A 27,465-nucleotide genomic window follows, 5' to 3' on the forward strand; every position below is an offset into this window, starting at 1 on the left:
CCCCTTCTGCTCAAAAGCACAAAATGGACTTTGTTTTGCGTTATGGCATAATAACGGGCAAACTATTCCCAAAATTTCAGTTTTTTCTATCCACTTGTTTTGGAGATATGACAGTGAATTATGCTAAATTGGCATAATTCAGCAACTTTGGTAATTTTTTTCAGAACTCTGGGAGCAGCTACAGTTCTGTAAATTTTTGTGTATTAACTTATGTCCCCGGACTACATGCACTCATACATTCAGACCTCTACATCAGTTGTTTCCTCTTCGGAAACATGTTTTCAATGTCCACAAATGTTGCTACTACAGACCCGGACTCTCCCCTTCAAGTGGTTATAGCGAAAATGTTAGATCATAGTTTTAGCTCTGCACGAGTTGGAAACGTCCAGAAAATTTCAATTTGCTAGGACAAATACATGCAGAGATATTCGAAACAATGTAAACGCCTAAAATCGAAAAAGAAAAACGCAAAATGGCGCTAGTCCTTGTGTCGCCATGGGATGCTGTAAAATAATTCATTGTGGTTTTTAAGTACCGTGAAATAGATAAAGATTCATGAAAAAATTAGACTTTTTGCTAATGGTCGAGAGGCACATATTTGATTACTTAGAATGGACTGCCTCGCCAGCGAATTGTTTAGACCTCGTTTACCAGCACGCGCTCTCCATCTTCCCCGCCGCCAACACAAGTATTTAACAGAGTTTCGTCGCAGAAACGACCGCCATTTTTTCTTGTGCATCGTAAATTAAAGAGTACGATACACAACTACATCGTAGCAAGCAAACGACTAGACTGTCGTATCTCCTGTAATGTTTGTGCCAAGTACCAAATCGCACTAAATTCTGAAATACCTTTAAACGTCTCACTTTTCAGGGCCCAAAAAATCCCATCATATGCGATGGCCAAATACCAACGACGGATGCAAAAAAGCAACTGTTTTCGCTACATATCTAGAGGAAGTCTTTACTCATCACATTATACCATTGTTCATTTGTCCTGCGGACATGCATATCTTAAACGTTGGGTCTTTAGTGAATCCATCATTTCAACCCGATTTCAATGAATACCTTGATGCCACCAACCAGCTCTCCCGGATGATTATCCTTATGTCAGATATTTCAAACGACAACTCATTCATCATTGCAGTAATAATTTTTTCCCATTATAGCACTCTTTATGTATCACACCACTAACAACGGCTCGCAATGGTTTCTCATGTCTTGAGACGCCCGATGATAGAAGATTAACCTGCATTCGTCGTACTTAGAAATTTCATCGTGTTTGCGCTGTAATGTCAAGTGCACTGCATTCACCATCAGTCGGCTGTCGTCCGTTCAAATTCGGCATTATTTGAAGACCATTATTGTCTTTTCTTTATATATTTATTTTGTTGTATTCTCAGCACTTTCCGCTATTTCTTCTTACTGTACTTTATTATATATTACTTGTATATTAGTTACTTATATTTAACTTTTATATGTTAGTTATTTTAAACTAATATATATGTTGCTGTAATGTATAAGTTTCTTTAATATTTGTTAATTATTAATCACTAGTGTTTTATCTTTATAATAAAATATATAATTATAATAATAATATAATTATAATAAAAATACAATTGAAGCAACGCTCCTCTATAGAAATCATCGATCCTTTCGGGAGTGATCATGTGCAGATAAAGATCAGTATCCAATGCCGTATACCTCGACATCTCGACGCACCACCACCTCAAATGATTCCTCGATATGACAAACCGGACTGGGAGAAATATCGAACATACCTCACTGAAGATCTCGACGGTCTAAAGCCGCCTACAACAGAGTCAGAGTATTATAATTCATTAGACACTATCACCTATCATATCAATCAAGCCTCTGCACAATATATACCACAATCTCAATATTCAACACACCAGCCTAAACTTCCACAAAAATATCTCGCCATAGTAAAACGATCATTGAAGTTCTTTCGTGAATATAACCACACTGGAAATCGAGAAGCACTTCGACATCACCGAGCACTTCAGCGCACTGTTCAAACTTATGTTAAAGCTTTTAAATTAAGACAATGGATACAGACTTGCAATTATCCCTCCGAAACGTTTCATCCTACACAAGATTGGTAATTTGTCAATGCTCTCTCTGGCAAATATAGTAAAATCTCATACCCGTTCATCATTAATGGCTCAACATTTCACTCTCTTCTCGACAAAGCAAACGCTTTCGCCACATATCTTCAAGATATCTTTCACCGTTCACTCCCGAACGTCCTGTTCGCAAACATCCACTGGATCGCTTCGATTTTTATTCACCTCATCTTCAGCCAAACAGTACTCATCGGATCAATACTTTACGCCCTCTTACAAAGCCTCTCATTCCAGAAGATAACACAATATACATTCTTTCTCTCATTTTTACATTCATCCTTCGCACTGGCTATATGCCGTTACAATGTAGAAATTTCGAAGATGCTGATGTTTCTCAAACCCAAGAAGCCCACCGACTGTGTCTCTTCATACCGACCCATAGAACGGACACCAGTATACAATAAAATCTTAGAAAAGTTTGTAGTACAACATCTTCATACACGTCGTACCAGCTATAATTGAAGGGCTCAATTTCTAGAGATTCAAAGTCCAAAAAGTAAGTTTTTCAGGAGAAGAATATTTTGTGTGTGTTTTAATGATCCTATTTCTGTAAAAGAAAAGTAATCTACATAAAAGAAACTTGTAATTGGTTACTTTTCGTGAGAGAGCTGTGAAATAATCATCTATAGCAAGAGTTTTATAAGTGTTTTAAGCATGAGTCAGAAAATATCTTTAGAGAATACCGTTAATTAAGAACATTTGGGAAAACAAACTTGTTTTCTTTTGCCTACAATTAATTTGACATATGGAATTTTGGCATGGGACCCTGTTCATTATACGGAGATGCTGAAAAAGAATATAATAGAAGTATTTTTTTAAAATTGGTAAAAGATGACTTATGCTCTTTTGGAAGCAATACCTTCAATTTATTACCATTACATCAAGCAGGTTTTCGTCCAAATTTCAGCATTATCGATCAGCTATTGCGCTATCCTTAACTACATCACCAATCATTATAATACTTCCTGACGATCTATTTTAAGTCTCTTTGATCTTGAAAAGGCTTTTGGCAAGGTTTGGCACAAGGGCTTTGTCTATAAGCTTTCCAACTTTCGTCTTCTTCTTACTTATATTAGGTTGATATATAATTTCCTTTTCTGTCGTTTATCTATGTTACCATTAATAACACTTTCTTTCACCCTATATGTGTTCATTCTGGTGTACTTAAAGGCCCGACTCTTGGTCCACTGCTGTGCCTTCTCTATGTAGCTGCTTTACCAACTGTGCCCGACAATATACATTTTTTAATATGCATTATACCGTTTTTTTTACCTCTGAGTAAAACCACCCATTAACTGAATATTTCCATCCAATCTGCCAGAGTCAATAGTGTAAAGTGTGACGCCAAAAGATCAACGCTCCCAAGACACAAACTATACTTTTCCTACAACCAAAAATGCGCACTAAGGAATAGCGAAATCGAAAAATACTTCATCTTACAGTCAGCGACGCATGTCTTCTACTCAGCAAAACTGTTACACATTTTTGACTTAGACACGAATCACACCTAGAAAGCTCATTAGCAGCATATCATAACCAAAGCTAAGAATCATGTTAATTTACTCAAACGTCTTTCGGGCACTACTTGAGGTGCCAGTCCAACAACTGTATTTAATACCTGTAAAGCATTTTGACGTCCAGTCATCATCTAGCCCGGATTGCGCACCTCTCTCATTCTACAATAAATTAAAGGTATTGGGACGACATGCACTCCGCGTTGTCTACCGAATAAAACTACGCACTTTGACATATAAACTTTATCACCGTATGCAATTTCCACATATTATTTTCCATCTTAAGTCTCCGCCTTAAGTACATCACCACCCGTCTTGAGAATCGCCACCAACTCCTCATCGATACCATGGCAGCAAACATCAACTTTCAAATTTGTGCTCATACTTCCCATACACCATTAGCGTTGTTTTTAACACCCTATCATTACACTATTCCTCCAAATCACCACCATCTCCTCTTAGCCGCAGAATTGAAAGCCGACAATATCCCACCTTTCATACGTCCATCATTCGCACAGAACTCCCTTATAACTAATCTGGGCTACCATTGTCTTTTACATCGATGCTTGTAGTAGACCACAAGGAAAATAATAATCTGCATATGTTAACTAACATAACTCTGTAATATGTTTACTGCCTATCGCATTTCATTACATCATGGCCATCACCTCCATCATCACTTCCGGATTGTGATCCTAAGGTCACCATGTCCCTCCGAAAAGTGAGAATAATAAATAAAAAAAAGTAAGTTACACATATTTCCCCTGTTTTTCACCGTTACCTTCCCCACATTTTATGCTCACCCGACATTTTATCAACTCTTTAGTTTTCAAATATCTCATAGAAGAACTGCCACTGTTTTTCCTATCATTTCCCTTACACCTACCTCCCCGTAGACGGCCTAACCGCAACACCGGTGGATACCAGCGGCTGGCAAAAAATATCTTAACCAAAAGTCATCGTTTCTGATCTCAAGGTCTCTTTTGTGACTTGTAATTATTTTGCAGTTAAATTATAATTCAATCAACATTAAGAAATATGAATCCTGACATTGGTAAAGATTTAAGATAAATCTAATATCTAATATTTTAGCAATCGATAAGGAAATTTAGGAATGGTACCTATCGTACAACTACACAAAAGCATTATCATTAATGCTGTAAGAAATTCAGTGTTGTCAACTTGTGTGCACTTTATTATTTTCAAATAGGATTACGTAATATTATTATGTGTGAAATATTTAACAGTATTGCCAAACTTAAGAGTTATTTGAGGAGATAGATTGCTAGAGCTCTGATCTGTACTCTTGAAGATAAACCCGAAAGATATAATGCTTTCTGACCAAATTAATTCCGGAAAGGACAATCTTAATCCCAATAAGTGAACTGATTAAACAATGTTGTCAGACAATAAAATTAATTTTTGATAGTTTTGTAAGAATAGGCAACACATTTATTGTATGAAAATTTTTCAAGCATATGAAACGACGGATACCGCAGATAATTAAATAAAATAATAATCAATTAATCCTTCCAGGAAGAGAGAGTGACTTAAATTACTCAGACCATCATTGCTGCCTTCTTCTCATATTATTATTCCTTCTCTCCGTGAGAAAAGGTCGTAACTCTTGTAAGGGGCTTGCATGCTTCCATCAAAATAATAATAATAATAATAATAATAATAATAATAATAATAAGACAGAGACAGAGAGACAGACCAACGAAAATCACTAAAATTAATTTTGTTTACCACTTCTCAGTTTGGTGTTGTGCTTACTGTCTCGAATTTCCATACCATATATTATTTTTTTGGGACTTGGCAACCACATTGTTTTCTTAATTTTTGACTCTTCCGTCCGGTATAAAGAAACATTAGAGAACAGCAGAAAATTTCATGCACATGAAAGATATCGTCAAATAGTAACATTAAATAAATAGTGTCAAGGGAATTGCGTTGATACCCTGGCCGCTGAGCAGTGTGGGTTCTTACTGGATTTTCCTAAGTACGTATTGGCCGAATATTTGCAGTTTCCCTTAAACTGGTACAGTGCAATACAACTGTTGCCAAGGAGACAGGACACGATTACAAATAAGATTTTCTAATTTCATTTTCTTCTGGCACGTGATAAACACGTATAACTTAGGTCATGTTTGGCACATAATTTTTGGTACCATTAATTTGGTAGAAGTTTCTTCCCGTTATGATTTTCGAAGAATTAATTAACTCATCCCCGGGATAAAAAGGATAAGTAAAAAAATCTGATTTTACAGGAAAACTCTTTTTCGTTTTTTAAAATGTATTACTGGTGAAATGGAGCTGAAATCAGTAATCGTAATTACTTTGAAGGATAATGTTATATTTAATAAATAAACTAAATCAAAAATATTATTTATTAGCATTTTAAGTGGTATATTTAATACATAAAATAAATTACAAGTATCATTTATTAGCATTTTAAGTGACTTACCTCTTTTTGACCATTATTAAATCTGACTTATCCTCTTTTGCTCATTCGTAAATTTTGACTTATCTTACTACTTCTGACCAATATGACGTAACTCTTTGCGAACATTATTATTGCCACTTATTAATACAGAAAATAAAACAAAATAATTACTATTTACACATTTTTATTGAAATTCAGTTATGCAGTTGCTATAGTAATAAGGATATGTCATCAAACAAGGTAACTTAAGTAATATGCCACAAAATATTCATTGTGAAAACAAGGACCTGCACTAATCACTAAGCACAAGACTTAAAAACACTTACTAACTGCTAGCCCTCATCACTGGATCCGTTGTTGTTGAAAGACTATATGATTTGATACAATAATAAGGATATGACATTAATTATCATGAACAATACAAAACTAAATATTGACATCAAGAAAACAATGAAAGAGTTGTACGAGTAACTAAACATCTGACATTCAAGCTCTTGACAATGGCTAGCCCACGTCCCTTAAAGATGAATATGGATCACAATCTTCAACGTGACAATCTGTTCGTAAATAGTGGTAGAAATTGTGGAAAATAGGATCCATAAATTGAAGCAGGGAGAGAAGATCATTCTTTTTCTTTTCCGAAATTGGGTTGGGTCCCTCATAACACTTTTTAATTTCAAGGCATGGGATTTTAGCTCCACTTCGACTGAAGTATAATTCATGGAAGACATCATTTTGGCCATGGAATTTCTTGTATAGAAAAATGCCATAATTCTTAGAGTAATGTACATTCTTCGCGTGATACTATACAAAGTGTTCTCCTTCCTCGTTCTTCTTGCGAACTACTAGGGACTCCTTTAAAATCACAGAAAAATCAAGAAAGTCTTCCTTTTCCATTTCAACCACCGTAAATGCCTTCTTGACAGATGCAGTCCGCACGAGCTATTACCAGTCCCTTGGTGGAAAAATTTAAAAATCAGTTTTCTTCAGTTTCGTTTCAATCACTGAATGATCATAATCGCATTCTAAATGTGAGTGTCCGGATATCATAAATTTATGGTCTACGGTTTCCAAATTTTGGATCGTTTATAGTGCAATGGACAACGTAGCTAACATATCGAAATTCCTATTTTGACCCCCACATATATCGCTGTAAAATGTTACATGCTTTATATCAGGAGAAAGGTTACATAAGTGCTTGAAAATGCATGATTATATTTTGTTTGCGCCTCTTGCACCAACACTTTAATCCCTCATGTAGCAGCTGACTTCTTTGGTATTGCAATCAAGAATAGTTAAATTATAGATTCTAAGCTGTCTTTCGTAAAACGAAACATTTGTTTCCAAATTTGGTGTCGGAAGACACTGCTGCAAATCAAATACTTTCATTGTCGTGTCACTTTCTGACGTTTCTTTATCAAACCTTTTTGTCTGATACGCCTTATCTGCACCATTTTTATGCTGAATAAATTCTTCTTCAAAGCCTCAGTGATCCTTCCTATCTTCCTTCAACACCTTCAATTTCATGTGAAGCATGTCACACTTGTGACATGTATCACACTTTAGCTTTTTAAACGATAGGTTTGGGAAACGAAAAATTGTTTCATAAGCAGTCTTGCTTATTGGATGTGCTACAGATTCACAATATAGTCTGTACATTTTACTTACTGATAAATGAGGAGGTAGAAATTTCTTTTATGAATGCTTTCTAGAGTAATGACTTTCGTAGGATGGGAAGGACAGGACGTGATTTATGGCCATTCCCGTATCCTGATCAGACAGCTTCTTTGCTTGGGATGATTTCCCTCTCATATCTGTTCCTGTGGTAGAAGAGAGTGAATCCTGTTTCGTGGGAAGCACGACTTCATTGAAAGAATTAGTATCTCCAAGAACTTAAAAAAAACGACCTTTGCACAGAACAGTACTTATTTCCCCCACGTACACCTTGTCTCAAAAAGGTTGAGCGCATTCTTTATTGGTATTTTGAGGCAAAAATTTTCTAAGTCCAGCTTCGGGTATCTTCGGGAAAAAGTAAGCCAGGTTCGAACCTCCAAGCCAGCCTTTGCAATCGGGAAAAAGTTTGCAGATGTGTTTTTCTTCTTTTAAATATAATAAGACTTGTTACCAAGTGTTTAAAAAAGCAACATTGATTGAAATACTTAATGATACAATATTTCGAAACCTTTTTTTTTTTTTAATGTTAGCACATGCTTGTTTGTCATTTAGCTCTCCATACGTAATGGAACATTTAAATACGTTAAGGAATCTTTCCATATGTAAAAGAATGCTCAAAGTTAAGAAATAGAACATAATTATCGCCTGAGTACTAAAATAAAAGTCAAAGTAGAACAGAAACAGCGTTTGTAATGGATATGAATGTCATAATTATCTTGAGATCCGTTACACCTCGCTAGAAGGTTGTGTTAGCTCATTGGTAAGCTGTCGGATTTCAAATCATAAGGTTGAGGGTTCGAATCCCGTCTAGGCTAATCCTTTTTTTAAAATTATATTTTCCGCAATGCATGAAAAATTATATAAAATAATTACATTAGAATACATAAGTTGTGTATATATAACATAATCATTGCAGAACATAGTAATTATTATGTTTAAAATAAAACATCTGAGATAATTTTCACAGTAGGTCGGTATTATATATGAGGATGTAAATACAAGTTAGGAAAATCATTTAATAGCAATAAATAAGTTAGTGTATTTATTTGCATCTATTTGTCATACAGATGTAACTTCTCAATATTCTCATTACAGCATGTTATTTACATTCGTGAAATACAATATATTCCTACGGATATAGAAAGTGTATAAACAGAGTATCCAAAGTCGTATCCTGCTTCAAGATACATAACTTTTCCCGATCCCCTTAACGTCACGGGAAGAAACACAAATTCTCTTTAGAACGGAATGTCGTTACTTAGAGTCTCATTCGAATACGTTGAATATGCTTTTGTATATTCATCTCTCTCTCTCTCTCTCTCTCTCTCTCTCTTTCGCTTTGTTTATGTGTGTGTGTATGTGTGTTGCGGAATATCCCAAGTTGAATACAACATTTGCCAAGTATATGAGGATCATTGTCATCGAATACCAGAAATTGAAAATCGTATTTCTTCAGATTGGGTTTGCGTGTTCATGTTAGCTCACTGGTAGAGTACGGACTTGCCAATAAAGAGGTCTTGAGTTCAAAGCCTACAGATAATTATCATTCTTTTGTTGGTAGGATTGCACAGAAATCGGATACAAGGAGTGGTTTACTTCTAGAAATATTTTCAGAAGCGTTTAGGTAGCCCTGAAAAGGGCTGTTTTCGGGAGTTAAGGCTGGGACATTAATATTGTGTCCAAGACCCTTCTGAATTTATTACACGCTCCATTCTTCTGGGCATGGAATCTATTACATGGGTGACAAATCTATCTCCTTCCCCTACCTCCAGCCATGCTTCGGAAACAAGATGCCACAGGTCATCCTGAGTTCTTGGTGGATCTGCCTCAGGTCAACTTTCCCTTAGAGTACGCTTCACTTCTGCCCACATATTTTCCATGAGATTGAGGTCTGCTCCACGAGCGGCCAGTCGATTAAATCAATCTCAGGATGCCCTGCGAACCATTCCTGAATCACACGGGAAGTATGTATTGGCGACTGGTATTGCTGGAACTGAATTACACCATCAGGCTGAAATACTCGTACAGATAGCACCATGATATTACTGATAATGTCTAAGTACTGAGCATTGTCCAGATGTCCTTCAATTCTATGAAGCTGTCCTGCTCCGCGACTGGAAATCCAACCCCAACATAAAATAGATACATGGCCACTGCGATTGCAAGCAGCCACATATCCATGGTCATATCGGGTGCCTCTCGGACGATACACAAAACGGCGTCCCTCCTTTGATGTTGTGAATATGGATTCATCTGAGAAAACTACGTTTTCCCAATTGAGACCCACATTCGCCTGTGCAAACGCGAGACGGTAAATTTTGTGGTCGCCTGAGAGTTTTTCCTTCACGGCAGCAACACGGCCACGTAACCCAGCATGACGAAGCCTTCGCAGAGCTGTATGCTTACTACCAGGAAAGAGAGAAACTTCCCTTAGCTGTCTAGACGTCCTTAGTGGGTCTAACCGGGCTTCGTTTACTAATCTCGCATCTTGGGCTTCGGTTGACACATGCGGACGACCAGGAGATCGTAAATTATCAGTCTGACCTGTAGCACCATATTTCCGAATCCATCGCCTTCCTGTAGAGGCCGGGACACCTACTCGCCTGCTAGCTGCAGTTGCAGAATAACCTTCCAACTCCCATAAAGTATTTGGTCTAGGAATTAATTCGTGCGGGTGGACAAGAGATGGCGCAACGAACGGAGCGTCCAACAGTTCCGTGTATCCACACATGTGTTGCAAACCCCTGTCATCGCGTATCGTTCGTAGTATAGGGCAGTGGATTAAAGCGTCAACAACACCAGTTTGTAGTTAAGTGAACATGGCGCAATTTGTGCCTGATAAGGTGTTTTTGCGGGGTGTCTTGCTGCATTACTTTAACATGCAGAAAAATGCGACTGAAAGTCATCGTATTTTGGTGGAAGTGTATGGTGACCATGCTCTAGCTAAGCGAACGTGTCAGAAGTGGTTTGCACGGTTTAGAAGTGGTGATTTCGGCTTGGCAGACCAAGAGCGAGCTGGACAGCCAAAAAAATTTCAAGACGAAGAATTGACAGCATTGCTCGAGCAGGATTCGTGTCAAACGCAGGAACAACTTGCAGCAGCATTAGGCGTTGATCAAACAACAGTCTCTAAACGCTTGAAAGCTATGGGAATGATTCAAAAGATGTCACATTGAGTTCCACATGAATTGAAAGACAGAGACGTTGAAAGACGAAAAACCATTTGCGAATTGCTGCTTCAACGACAGAGCAGAAAGGGGTTTCTGCATCGAATTATTACGGGTGATGAGAAGTGGATCCATTACGAGAACCCTAAACGAAAAAAGGCCTGGGTGAAACCAGGTGAACCAGGTCCATCACAACCAAAACGAGATATTCACTGTGCAAAGGTTATGCTGTGCATATGGTGGGATATGAAAGGTGTGGTGTACTATGAGCTGCTGCAACCGGGTGAAACTATGAATGGACAACGTTATCGACGACAATTAATGCGTTTGAAGCAAGCTCTGGCCAGAACGCGACCAGAATGGGAGAACAGACATGATAAACTTATTGTTCAACATGATAACGCTCGCCCACATCTCGCAAAACCGGTCAAAACCTATTTAGAAAATGTCGGATGGGAAGTTTTACCCCACCCGCCGTATTCACCAGACGTTGCTCCTTCGGACTACTACTTGTTCGATTGCATGAACAACGATTTGATTGGACAGCGGTTTACGTCTTCAGAAGATATCGAAACATGTGTCTCTGACTGGATCGCTTCCAAGGATGAGGACTTCTTTCGCCACGGAATCCGTACATTGCCTGACAGATGGGCGAAAGTGGTGGCTAGCGATGGACAATATTTTTCTTAAGGTATTTATGTATTTTGTGTTTGTACTACAGCTTCAATGTGTGCGTACCAACCGCACGAATTAATTCCTAGACCAAATAATTACTGCTGTACGTCTATCCATAGTTACCAATGTTCTGAGCTGTGAGAAGGAAGCAATAGGTAAAAGCTAGTACCTGACGTGTGATTGGTTACTTGCACGACACGCCTATTGTGGGGAACAGCGTTGCCAGATCTAGCATAATGATGCTAGATCTAGCATAATTTGCATGTCTCTAGCATCTAGCATCTTGCTTTTAGCATCCTGCCCAAATCTAGCACAATTTCAGCAAGTTTATCAAAAAGCCGTAAAACCTGAAGATGAGAAAGAAGTTGGTCGTGGGAAGAAAAAGAACGGCAGAAATGTATCCTCTTCCATTGATTCATACAGTCGGTAAACCATACAGGCAGTCTTATTTTTCGAAGTAAGTTCGAAACGTCTTTGGGCTTTTTTTGTGGCTCCACCCAGGGTTTTCTAATCCTTTAACTCCGACGCATGGGCGGAGCTATGGGGGCCATTCTCCCCCCAACTTTTTGACAACTTCACCATCTTTATTTCTGACTTCATGATCATATTTATTCCTGAAATGACAGCTCCGAGACCGACCAAAAATCTTCCCCCCCCCCCCCAGCAGACGATTCCCAACTCCGCTTATGCTGCGAAGTAATTTTCTTTCAAAATATGTAAACAAAAACTTTGCATTCATTTATACGACATATACGCCATTGAATCTGGCAACGACTGCATTAATTTAGTTGAGTTAAAATTTTGGTGCGTGAAGTATTGAGTTCTATCCATGCATTCTTGCTCTCTGTGTATTTTAAGTTACGTTATCGTATCTCAACTTCGTTTTTTTAAACTCCTGAATTAGTAATTATGAGGATCTAGCATAATTTGACCGAATCTAGCATAAGTTCGATCAGGTTTTGGAATAATTCCGAGCTGTGAGTCTGGCAACGCTGGTGGGGAACGACTTGGTCAACGACTCGCGAAAGAAATCTGAAAATGGTGCGCCGTAATAATAATATTAAAAACAGTTTTTATAAAGGAATATTAATACATACGAAAAGCTGTTTAAAGAATGAATTGTTATACTGACTTTACACGTATGAAAACATATACCATATACCAAACAGATTGAGCGATATGATGATAGCTGTTTTGAGACAAACACTTTCGAAGTCCAACTTCGGGTATCTTCGGAAAACAGTAAACTAAAGCTGCTGGTTCGAACCTCCAAAGCCAACCTTAGTAATCGGGAAACGATGTACAGATATGTTTTTCCTTCTGTTAAATATAATAAGACATGTTCAAATGGTATTAAGTGTAGAAAAAAGTAACATTGAAATACTTAATGATACAATATTTCGAGACTATGTATTCACACTCTCGTTTCGTCATTGTGATTTCCATACGGAAAAGAGCATTTACGTATGAGCTCAGTTATATTTCAGAAGCAGCTTCCGAAAAGCGGTCATATTAGCTCAGTGGTACACCACCGAGCGCTTAAATCGTGAGTTCGATACCCGTTCAGGTGAAATTCTTTTATGATATTTTACTTTCCTCAATGCATGAAAATTATGTAAAATAGTTACATTACAATTCATCACTTGTATATATCAGTTGAATATATATATTCATATCATCAGTTGTATATATCAGTTGAATATATATATTCATATCATTTCACGACATAAGTAATTCTTATCTTTAAAATATAACATCTGAGGTATTGACAGAACGTCGGTGTGTTATGTGTGAATATTGAATACAAATTTAAAAAATCGTGTAATAGCAATAAATAAGTTATGTAATGTATTTATTTGCAGCTACTTTCATCGCAGATAACTTCTCAATATTCGCATTACAGCATTTAGGTAGAGCATTTCGAAAATCGGATCGTGGTCCAAGACAAAAAACTAGCTAGCCCCAAACTGTCACGCAAGAAATTCGCGAATCGCAAAAGTAAAGTGAAGAGATTGAGAGCGGCAATTCCTTAATCGCTCTCTCTCAACTCTCTCTTATCTGCATTTATACACATAAAAGTGTATGTATGTATGTTCCAACATAACTCATGCATGCCTAGAGCAGGGTTTCACAACCTGGGAGTCGCGGCCCCTAGGGGATCGCGAAGATAGGCGGAAGAGATAAATATAGTTAGAATCTAATACCAGAAATTATTTTTAAATATTATTTTTAATTTTGTTCTGATAAGCATACTTTTATTTTTTATACACACTGTAAAGAACAATAAAAAATAAGTCTACTGAACATTTTCAAAGGGTGTAGAATTCGTGTTACTATTCGATTCAAAGTCTCTTGTCGTCGCGAATTCTGTCGAGAAATTTGAAGCTTAAAATATACAAAACGATAATCATGCCTGTTGTTCTGTATGGTTGCGAAACATGGTCGCTTACTCTGAGGGAAGAACATAGACTGAAAGTATTTGAGAACAAGATCCTTAGACGAATATTCGGACCCAAGAGGAACGGGAATGGGGAATGGCGGAAACTTCATAACGAGGAACTACATAATTTATACGGTTTACCCAACATTGTTAGGGTCGCCAAGTCTAGAAGGCTTAGGTGGGCAGGTCATGTAGCTAGAATGGAAGAAAGTAGAAACGCTTTCAAAATCTTGACTGGAAGACCAATCGGAAAACGACCATTAGGAAGACCTAGGCGCAGATGGGAGGACAATATTAAGATGGATCTCGCTGAGATAAGAATACAAAGTAGAAGCTGGATCCAATTGGCTAAGGATAGAAGTCAGTGTAGAGCTTTTGTGAACGCGGCATTGAACCTCCGGGTTCCATAGGCCATAGAGTTAGTTAGTTAGTAGAGTTGTTTAAAAATGAATTTAAATCAAAGAGGTATGATATAAAACTAATGAGAACTGTATATAGAAATACTAGAAAAATACACATGCAACAAAACCTGCACATTGAAATACAATTAAAGTTAAAACCTAATGAGATACCTAAGCATGGTGTAATTTCACTAGTGCAGCAATGTCCGGTTCAATCTTCATGACGAACATTATCAAACCATTTTCAACTGATAAGCGATTTCTTATCTTTGTTTTTATGTTTACCATAAAAAAAACACACTTTCGCACAAGTACGATATAGCAAATGGAATTATTACTTTTAAAGCAGCAATCCCCAGACCAGGATATTCTTCTCTCCTCATCAGGCAGAACTTGTCCAAGTCTTCGTTACAAAAAACCAGTTGCAAAGACTTGTAGCATGATCATTCTATTATTTGGTCAAGAAGTTGTGGGCTTAGATCGGATACGTTAATGGCCTCTTCAATGAAGGAGTTTAACATCCATCTTGAACCAGCACCTTCGTCATTGGGAATATAGATATTACAGTTACTGTATCCACTGTCAGTGCGGGGCGCCGAAAAAAGGGGCCACACATTTCGGAGGAAGTGTGTTACTCATGTTAGGAAAGTACATGTGCACATGTGTAAAATAGAAGGAAAAACGTAATAAAATGTGCTCAAAATTAAGGAAAGGTAGGGCTTATTTTGAAAATGTTATTGAGCTTCGTGCCAACCATGGTGGTGCTTCGTAGCTAGTCTGTCGACGTCACTCATATATACGGTGACATCGTACTATACTCTCGCCCCGGGCACTGATTTTCCATGGCACTGTTCACTATAAACAAAAAAATGGATTCTACTATTATAGAAATAGGTATGTTAAAAATCTCACACAAGCTTATTATAAAACAAATTATAAAAGGGTCGCTGGCAAGAGCGTGTGATAAAAGGGGATCGTGATAGGAATTAGATTGAGAACCACTGGTCTAGAGTAATTTTAACCACATTTCTTATAGTTTCAAAAAGATTGCTGTCGGGTTACCTATGGTGAATGGGAGGGGGATACATATAAAAGATTGCTAGAAAATGATCGATATTAGATTCATAGTTTTCGGGGTCGCTTAGATAAATAGTGAGACTTTCAATTTCGCTTAACTCCGATTAAGCTCTCATTAGTAGGGATGGGCACGAACGACTTTTCTTTGAAACTCGACTCGACTCGAAACAGACATCTTTGAGGTCTACTCTTGGACTCGGCGCGAAAAATATCTTCCAACTCGACTCGGATTAGAGTCAAGTCGAACCAAAACGAGCCAAATCCTGTGTGTAGTCCTACCTAGACAATACATAGACAATATTTATTCTATCATCAATTATACTACTGTTACTACAAATAATAATAATAATAATAATAATAATAATAATAATAATTATTATTATTATTATTATTATTATTATTATTATTATTATTATTATTATTATTATTATTATTATTATTATTATTATTATTATTATTATTATTATGACAACACCGTGTACAAACATGAACAATAGATGGTTAGTAAAGGAATATTAAAAGCTAGTTGACTGCCGACGTCGGTAGTCATGAACTCTACAAGGCAAAGATATCGTTCATTACTCTAAGCTGTAAGCGTCGGTGGACTACAGATGGTCAACTATTGACCTCTCGCCAGAAATTGGTGGCCCCGCAGCGACGATCCGTGGTGGCCCAAGTTCCATTTTGAAAACTTTACCACCAGCAGCAGAGACGCGATGAAACGCCAACGAACCACAAAATTACTCTCCCAAAATATGTCAAAATGCCTATATGTGTGATTTGTTTATATTTAGGTGAATCAAAAAAACACAAAACAAATACCCGGGGTGGACGCAAACTATCAATATTACGATTACTAGGCACGTGTTCTCCTGACTTCCCCACGGAAACGATCATAAAAGGCTTGGTTGTTGAAGGATAAATCATTGACGTCTTAATTTAGCCAATCAGACAAACCCCTACATTTCGAGTTCTAGAAGGTGATACCGTGAACCGTTTCAGATTTATTGCTTCCTGGTGGAGTACTATCCATGAGCAAAATTTGAGCATAATAGCCGACATGCATCTTCGGTGCCTCTTATCTTTAGTACAATTTTAACCAGAGATGGTGTGGGTCAATGAAAATTTGATCCACGACCCACCATGACCCACTATGACCCACCACCCAAATGCCCCATTGGCCCACTCTGACCCATCAACCATCGTGATCCACTCTGACCCACCACCAACTATGAACCACTCTGAACCATTGCGACCAACTCCGACCCACCAAAACCCATCGACATCAACTCTGACCGATGGCCCACGTCCTCCTCTCCATTGACTAAAGAGGTTACACTTGTAATAAAACAAGACTGTGAAATTATCACTTATCGGAGTTTGAATTTCTACCGTCAATGGCTCAAGCACCTCTCTGTTACAATACTGGTGGGTCTGACCTTTACGATATATAATGGCAAAGTGTTTCTCATCTTCCAAATTAAAATGAATTTAAATTTATCATATATAATTATTTCTTTGTTGTCTTACAGACACATTTCAGTAGAAAATAGGGTGAAATTTGAAAGTTTCAAATCAAGGAAAAGTAGACCAACGTAAAAAAAAAAAAAAAAAAAAAAGAGAGAGAGAGAGAGAGAAACTAATTTTCTATATAATTAAGCATGCCGTACTAATTGAAAATGCCCATGTTACAAATTTTATGGCCATTTTTCTCTAACTTTATGGCTTGATTGCCTTATGCTCGGAACGCTCCATACATTAAACACCAGCTTCAGCAATTATAAATAGAAAGCAGTGGGTATAAAATTCAAAAAGAACTTTAGTATGCATTACTCAATTTGTTTCTCAACTAATATCAATCGTTTTCGATTATTTTTACAAATCAACCCACTACCAATTTCCAATATATAGAAAATGCACCCCCGTCCCCCCGCCCATAAAAGATAATTTTAAAAAATGCCAGGACATATTTTCTTTATTTTTAATAAAGAGTTATATGTTGAATTTCAGCTCTCAGTTGAACGGCTTGTAAGATACTAAATTTTTCGCAAAAATTCGGACTTCTATTCCCCCTAAGGATATGTATTATAATGAAAGTGACACGCGTATGGTAACTTCCCAGTTGGGAATGGAGCCTGATTATATACCAAACGTCAATTCATTTGACTTTGCAATTTGACCGTGATGATTACGCAGACATAGTTACTTTCAATTTTTTATGATACATATCCTTATTTCATATGTTACAGATGATTCAAAAATATTTTTTCAAGCAGTTAGCTCGTCTAGAATCTCACAGGCTGCATCCCAAAATCCAACTCCTACTATCCTATGACAATCCAAAAGTGACTGAACTTTTTTTTATTAGGAACAAATGACAAAAGAAAAATGGAGATCTTGAAAGTAAAATGTAGAAAAGCTCGGTGCCCCCAATAACTACATATTTCTCCACCCCTTCATCCCGAACTTAAAAATAAAACTTAATTCGAATATGGTTAATTAGTGAATTTATTACAGTTAAATTCCACTCACTACATGCTACAGCTACAACTATGTAACAAAAAATAACAACTGTGAAACATGTTCTGAATTACTATTAGATTTCTTACGCTATTATTAAACATATTAGAATAGTAAAAGAGGATTGTTCGTGAAATAGTATATTTGCTCTTGATTTATAACTTTTTCATACGGAAAAAATTAAAATATTATTCAAGTTTTAAACTTTGCACTCTGCAAATATGTTGCCCTCTAGGCAATGGGACTAATGTGAAATATGGACTAATGTGGACTAATGGGAAATGCTGCACTGTTAGCGGCGCTGAAAACTTACGATTCGATTCTAATATCGAATGATTTCGATATCTTTATGTCGCTACGTAACCACCCTGGGTGCTAATGGAAGCTTAATTGGACTTGAATTGAAAGTAGAACTATTCACCTAAGCGACCACGAAACTATAGATTCGATACTAATATCGACCCGTTTCTAGCATTTTTGATATGTATCCCGACAGTACTCTTTTTCCAGACTGTAAGAAATATAGTTAAAATTGCTCTAGATATATCAGAATTATGTTGAAATACACACATAAATCCACTTTTATATTCTGTATAAATAGAGAGTGAGCGAGCGAGCGAGCGAGCGAGAGAGGCCGACTCAAGGCATCACCACCTCCACATTGCAAAAGCATATATCAGGAATTGAATTGAAAATCTATGTAAAGACTTTCTGCTGTGGCATGCTTCATAAGGACAATTCCAGTCTGCTCACGTGACCTTTGGGGTTCATGAATTTTTTTTTGCGAGCGTTCCGACTTTGGATTCTCTGTTTATACCTTCTGTTTATGCATCGAATAACTTTTCAAGAACATAAATGACATTCTGTATTATGAATGTTGAGGATTACCCTCTATATGACAAATAGCTGCAAATAAATACACTACATGATTTATTTATTGCTATTGAACGAGTTTCTTAACTTGTATTTACATCCTCATATATAATACCGACCTACTGTGAAAATTATCTCAGATGTTATATTTAAAACATAATAATTACTATGTTCTGCAATGATTATGTTATATATACACAACTTATGTATTCTAATGTAATTATTTTATATAATTTTTCATGCATTGCGGAAAATATAATTTTAAAAAAAGGATTAGCCTAGACGGGATTCGAACCCTCAACCTTATGATTTGAAATCCGACAGCTTACCAATGAGCTAACACAACCTTCTAGCGAGGCATAACGGATCTCAAGATAATTATGACATTCATATCCATTACAAACGCTTTTTCTGTTCTACTTTGACTTTTATTTTAGTACTCAGGCGATAATTATGTTCTATTTCTTAACTTTGAGCATTCTTTTACATATGGAAAGATTCCTTAACGTATTTAAATGTTCCATTACGTATGGAGAGCTAAATGACAAACAAGCATGTGCTAACATTAAAAAAAAAAAAAAGGTTTCGAAATATTGTATCATTAAGTATTTCAATCAATGTTGCTTTTTTAAACACTTGGTAACAAGTCTTATTATATTTAAAAGAAGAAAAACACATCTGCAAACTTTTTCCCGATTGCAAAGGCTGGCTTGGAGGTTCGAACCTGGCTTACTTTTTCCCGAAGATACCCGAAGCTGGACTTAGAAAATTATTGCCTCAAAACACCAGTAAAGAATGCGCTCAACCTTTTTGAGACAAGGTGTACATTCAAAGTATAAGAGTGAGTGAGAAATCTATTCTTATGTCTGTCTTATTCCACACCACGCAATCTTCAAGTACCATATTCTCTTGTTCTGATTAAGGTGTATTCGTAAGCTACCCTTTTTTCATGGTCACCCAAAACCCAGTATTCTTCGAATACTTTCTGTCTTTCACTGTCTGTTATTTTATCCTTACACATCATTCTGGATTGTGGTAAGGGAATAGATATTCTTTGTGGATGCAATTTCCCACTAGCAGTTTCGTATTCCTTGACAGTATTTCTAAGAACTTTACGTTCGTTTTTGACGGCCCTACTGTGTCGTTTGAGGATGTCTTTTCGTAATGAGGTTTGCATAACATCACAGAATGCATCTTTGTCAGATGTCTCTTTTCGTAGTACAGACGGTTCATCACTGTCAACATGTTCGGGATATGAATCGAAGACAACATTTCCAGTGCATTCCGCGTCATTCTTTGGGGTGAACTCTGATGTGAACTCTGTAATGAACTCGTCAAATAGGATATCAGTGCCAGCATTATTAAATTATAATAAATCTTTCCAAACTATGAAATCATTTAAATACACACACGAAGACAGCACTAAGAGGAGATTAACCCTACATCCATACACTACAGGACAATTTACAGCCTTTCGTTAGAGATTGATTGAAAATAAACCTTGATACAGATAACTGAATCACACATTTCTAACTTCCAAACACTTAAATTTAACAAAGTTTAGGCAACAGATTTACATCGAAGCTACATTTCACTTGTCTCATAATCTGGTCTCATACAATTTTGCAATTGTTTACTTCCCCAGAATAACTGACTACGAACCTTCGCAGAAGTTATTTCATGTGATATATTAATATGGGGAAATAGCAAAGTCAGATATTCTATTACTACAGAAAAAGTAATTCATGTAATTGAAGACGTAGAAAAGAATCAATATTGTAAACCAATTTTCAGAAGTTAAAAAAATTGGATGTATCCAATCTTTATGTTTGCAATGTTTTACTGTATATAAAAAAATGTAACAAAGCTAGTTTCTGGAAAACAGGTACACTAGTACGACATTAAGAATAGCAGAGATAAAAATATACCTTTTAATACGCTGTCACTACGTCTAAAATGACGAAATACTACGATTAAAATTGGTACTAAACTTCTTGTAGAATTGTCCTATTAACAATGCGTATCACTATTAATAATGTTTTTTTATAAATAATGCTTATAAATGATTAATTTCTAAGCTATTCTATTCTGCCCAAGAATATTTTGACCAGCAATTATAATATAAAATATTCCTTTTTACAATTTATATTATATTTAGAATGTATCTCCGAATTTGTCTATTGCCAACAGTGGCGTATTTAGGTGGGTGGCTATCGGGCTCAAGGCCCCCTGAAATAAATTTACTATATGCACAATTCTATTAAAATTTGACGCCATTAAAAAATGTAAGTGCTTATTCACGTGTTGTGCATAGCACCCCCCGAAACAAACTCCTAAATACACCACTGATTGCCACAATGGTTTAAAGGGAAAAATGTTTTATTATTCATTAATAATAATTAATATAGAGAGGCAACTATGTATTCAAGCTTTACGTAAACGTTATTAATTTTATGTATCACAAGATAGTGGTGTTCTTCTGAAAAAAAATGACAAATTTGCCCTGAAAATGAAAAACAAAACTAATGGCAATTTAGTGATAAATATAAGTAACTGACTTGGTCCGTACTTTTTCGAGTTGAAAGCTGACTTTTACGTCCCACGCAATGCCGGTTAGGCTAAAGGAGATGCTGATGAGAAATGAATGAAATGGCGGAATGAAAAAGTGGGAAAAATGGGACAATCACGACGGAACCCAAGAACACGGAGTTTGTCCACCACAAAATTTACTTGGCGCAAGCTGGGATAAAACAAGGTCACCCATGCACCAGAGGTGAACGCTATACTACTGAGACATTCCAGCCCCATTACTTTTTGGAGATGTAAATTTATTAAGAATAACGTGCTACGAGCCGATGTAGGAATTTCCAAAGACAACTATGTATTCAAGCCTTAACTAAACCTTGTTACTTTTTTGTTTCAGATCTTAATGGTTCCTTTCAGGAAATAACCTCAGAAAATAAATGGTTATGAAAAACACATACCTTCAGCAAGATGTCTCACAGGCTGCAACTCAGTGTACTGCGCTGAACAATTGTCAAACTCCAATTCAGTCACTCCAGAAATTTTCACTGCTTCATTTCCAACAGGAATCAGTTCAAAGTACTTTATATCCTGTGTACTGACAAAGGGCTGGGGTTAACTGCATTATAGGGTCCTTACATATTCTTTTGGACAGAATCTCAGAATCATCGTCTTTTTTTAAACATTTGCAGAATTCTGTCAGTTAGCAAAGACATCGTTCCCTCACTACGTAACAAGCAACTAAACATTATTCATATGCACACTGCTTTTACACGATGTATACTTTTCTGTTCTTTTTCCTCAATATAAAATATATTTTTGTTGGCAACACTGTATTACATTATTGAAACCTGATACTTATAAATATTTTTATTGTTAGAATGTTGCCAAACTTTCCAGTCAAAAAAGCTTTAGAACACAAATAGTGTTCATTATATAGTAATAGACATTATCTTGGGTAAAGAACATAACCGATTATCCACATTGAAAGCTGCATTTACTTAGTGTGCAAAACAAGATAAGTCTAATTAACTGATTCCCCCCAGCAAACTGATACCTTCAGACTTAGCTGGTTAATGACTTAACCTTTTTCGCACGTAATCTTAGGAGCTAGAGTCTTGGAAATTATCTCAGAATATGCGGAACGAACAGTTGAACATTTTCATATTAAAATCTCATTTACGAAAAAAAAATGACTTATCGCGTTTTTCCCGGGGATGAGTGAGTTTTAATCTCGCCTGGATTCTCGGAAAGTATTTCTCTCATCTAATCGTTTCAAAAGTTATCTCGTTTTGTTTTGTATGTTCATGGACAAAATGTATCACTTGTTTTTTTTTAAATATAAGTTATCAGAATTCTTCCAGGGCATTGGAGGTCTAGAACATTTTATATTTAGGACATATTTATTGTTTCAGTATATTATGTAGATATTTTCGTATTTTTAAATGTTGATAAATGTTTTTTTCATTTAATCAATCAATCATTCATCAATCAATTAATCAATCAATCATTTAATCAATTTATAGATTCTTTAGTATGAATCATGTTACATTAAAACAGCGTCTGATGTCTAATATTTGGGAAAACTATGTTATTAGTGAGACTCGAGAGATTTGTTATCTCGACTCGAATTTAACAAGTTGCTACAACAGACTAGAAATGTGTTTCAAAGGCAACACTGTGCAACACATTGAATTAGGAAACACATTCCGAACTTCAGGAGACATATGATCCAAGGTCTATACAGTTTTAAAGTTTCACCTTCCCCGATGTTTGCTCCTAGTGACCCATTACATTTGCCACAGAAAAGATAATTAACCTGATGTGAGAAACTTTGTCCATATTTCTAACCACACAGTTCGTAATCAGCTTTAAAATATGCAACTAAGGTCCTACTGGTGCAGGGAATCGATGAGTGATATTAACATCATCACCATTCACTATGTAGAGAAGAATCTTTCCTGCAACATTTCATGCAGGTACACTTGATAGCTATAATATTTTATTTTCAGAAGAGACATAAATAGTTGACCACTTTGATGTATAAAACAATGAATTAAGAACAGAAATCAGTTGAAATAAATACTAAGATATCGGAGAAGATTTTGCCTTCGCTTTGGTGGTGTCATGTTTTGTGCAGGAAACATGTATAACTCCTCGACAACACTTACAGCTATACGAAGAATATTAAAAATTCAAAAATAAATGGAAGGTGTCATTCATTCCTTCTATCATATTTTGCGACAGTTTGGTTCTATTGTTTATTGACCAGCATGTTCATCTTTGCTACAGCAGCTTGAACACTGTACATCACTGGGACTTTGGTTAGCTACGAGTATTTTTCTTACTAGTTCTCTAACGAGCCTTAAAGTTGAAGCAAAGAACGATCTATTGTCAAGAAAGGATACATCTATCGTCGAGCGAGACTTATCTTTAATTTTGCAGTCAATGTGCAGAGTTTTTCTGATCACCCTTGAATATTTCGTTTTCATGGTGGACAGATTTACGACTTATATGCAGCAAGTGCCGCCCATGGAATAGTCGTGATTACAAGAGTGTTAACAAAGACGATTTATTTGTGTGCTGTCATGTCTTGTTTGCTGCATATTTGTGCACCTCCACTATGATTGTTGACAGAACAAAGGGTTACACTTCGTTGCCGTTACACACCAAACAACACACAAGTACCCCAGTGTTCCAGCAAAATTTTAGAGCGTTACTTGAACATTACCACGATCTTCATGTGTTGAACAAAGGTGGCTCAGAAAGAGACAATTCTGTCGATTGTGTCTTCGTCGCGTACAAGGGCTGCTCAGGAATTAGTTTGCTTCTTCTATGCTCACCATTTATTGCTGATTTAACAACAGTGAAATTGGGAGACGTAGTCGCGTACTAGTTGTCATATTAAAACTCGCTTGCGTATATAAAACTCGCATTTAACACGTTATTTCTCAGTGCTTGGGATTAACCATCAAAATGGAATTAAGTGAGTGCTAATTATTACATCGTTTCTTATAAAAATCAGGCCATAGTTGGAATTTATTGAGTATATTACCTCGCCTTGAGACATACATCATTGACAAGAATTTATGTTAAAAAAATGGATTTTTCCAATATAAGCAAAACGACAGGGAAGAGTAAGAATATACCGAAGGAATTTATCGTCCTTTTACATAAATTCTCTAGGTTTTAAAAATAAAGAATTGTATTAATGTACTCTGAAGTGTCATTTCCTTGTCACATTTGTAAATATGTGTGTACAGGCTGATAATATGCCTCCAAACTGATACACAACGAAACGATTACTCATATGAGAAACACAAATGGAGTTGTGCTAGGTGATTATCCAAACAAGAAATATGGCTACTTTTGTTGAGGAAAGATTGAAGAGGATAGGTCTGCGCGGTAATGTGTGTGTGCCTTCACAGTAAACAATGTATTCCTTAATGATGGTGGTAATCCAAGTGAGCTAAAATTCCCTTACAGTCACCAATGATATTAGAACTTAAGCGTGTGTTTTTTTCGAAGATATTGAGTCACTATTGTTGACTGGGATCGTAATGGGTGAATAATAGGGTGGTATAAACACCAAACTAAAAGAAACATTTTGACTTGCTTCTTCAAAGGACTTTATATCTAGTTTAGCTCGACGCTAATGGCATTTAATTATTTTTGCTATATTTACACCAATATTGCTGAATATCTTGTGTCCAGAATTGTACCCACAGCCACATTCAACATTCTCGCCTATTCGAGAACGTACAGCATTTGCCCAATCGATGGGCATGGGAACAGAACTGATAACAAGGAATGTGTTCAAGGTACAAGTAAAGTGACCTCCAGTAACAATACACGACTGGCAACGCTTTCTTCAGTCTTCACACGCACCTTGGTAATCGGCAAACGTAAGGGTGTACAAGCACCTCACTGAAACCACTTTAACTGTATCAACACTTCTGTAACTATTTCCTTTCAGAATTTTCTGTATGCAAGGAAACAAAACAAGTGCTTTTAAAGTGTATGTGTTCCATTTAAAGCAATATTTGATGGCATAGCGATGCTCGATGATTCATTGTATTTACAGTCTCCACACAAGCATTAAACACAACTTCACTTTGTGCGAGATCTATACACTCCAACACTTCTAAGGCAACTGACGAGATGTTCAATCCTACTGGGACCAGGTTCCCCGGGCCCCCACATCGTATGTGGGTCTTCTTGTATTCTTATGAATATGTATTTTATATTGTTACATGCATCATTTTAAGTACTTTTATGATTATACACTATTTAGCATAATTTGAATTGAATTTGAGTTATAATCCTTATGTATATGATTTCTTAGGCCCTTGCCTGCAACTAAAAGCACATCTGAATTCCCCTTTCTCCAACGTTAAGGAGAAATCGGAGCTCTTGACGATGATAATAGTTTATAACAAATATTCCGCCATCCATCCTACACATCGAGACCGCGATACACCTCTTCTCGTAGGCCGGAGAATACCAATTTCCATACTTATTGCACAAACATTGTACATTACAGTCATTACACTTATCTCCCACCGTAATATTAATATTATAATTAATTCAGTGATATTTTCGTAGTGAGTAATATTACTGCCCACATGATGTCCGGGTGAACAAATTACAATTTCGACCTAATTAATCAAAGAAATTGACAATATGGGTCATCAAACTAACACTAAAGAATTAAAATAACTTTCTTCTAGCTTAGAACGTAGATAGTATATGTTCTATTTTTTGTTAAAAAATATATAATTTTCTTTTTACAACTAAGTTAATAATTTAAAAGATACTACACCTGATAAATAGAGTTACCATTTAATCTAAATTCACACATGGTTTCCCCTCGTAATCTAGACCCAATTATTTAACGGTAAATTGGATAGTGGTCCAATTTGTATATTCTAGCTTTATTCTTTTCGAACTGCCAAGGAGCGCTCTGTACAGAAGGCAGGAACTCCAGATATAGTCCAGTAAAGATAGCTCATTTTTCTGCCAAGAAAGGAACAAAATAGTAACAAGCTGAAAATTGGTATGAAAGTGGGAGAATGTGTCAGGAATAACATACTAAAAGTCCCCTAAAATCCCACTGTAGCTTTTCCCACAATTTTGAAAAATGGCCGCCATCTTCAGGCGATAACAAGGAATTTATGGATATCGTCATCTTTTACATTTACTTCTCTAGTCATTGTCCTAATTATCACAAAGCCATGAAACATATAGGGTTGGAAAGCTTGAAGGACAGAAAATGTAAGTAAATAACATATATGTTTATCGTGCTAAATTTCTAGAAGTAGAGGATGAATAAATTAGCTTTTTTATTTAAAAAATACATATTTTGAGAAATCATGGGAAATTTGCAAGACTGACAATTATTGCACATCAACAAAATAATACCAACAGATGTCCTTGATATTTATCTCAAACATAGCCAAGAATGACACAAATTGGTGCAATACAAGCTCAGAAAAAATGATAACCAATATTACTTTCTGATCTCTGTGTACAAAAGTGCGTGAGGTGACATTCATTTTCACCATTGTAATCCCTTTCTGCTATAATTGCCGTTTACTATAGCTTGGCGCTGTGTTTTGACAGAACACCTGGATAGTGAACCTTAGCAGTCCTTCCTCTTCTTTATCCCTATCGCAATGGTAACACTGGAACTAATTCATGAACTTTAGCACTAGTAGGATTTGGTGTTTGCAAGGAGCGTAAATTTCAAAACAAACAGTTTACTTCTTCTCTAATGTGAATGTATTGATACAGTTCTTCTAATAGTAACTATATCAGGTTTATCTCTTTAAACCTCGCGCCTTGGAGAGAAACGCAGTCTTACAGGTGGATAGTATTCGGATTTTAAGAAAGTGGGGAAAAGAGAGCGAGGATGAGCACGATGACAAAAAAGAAAGAAAGAGAATGAAAGAAACACTTCTACATATACTTCATAACGAATTTAAATAGTCATAAATCGAAAAAAGAATA

This window comes from Thermobia domestica, chromosome 15 (genome assembly GCF_964235325.1).
Source record: "Thermobia domestica chromosome 15, izTheDome1.hap1.1, whole genome shotgun sequence".
NCBI classification, from domain to species: Eukaryota; Metazoa; Arthropoda; class Insecta; order Zygentoma; family Lepismatidae; genus Thermobia; species Thermobia domestica.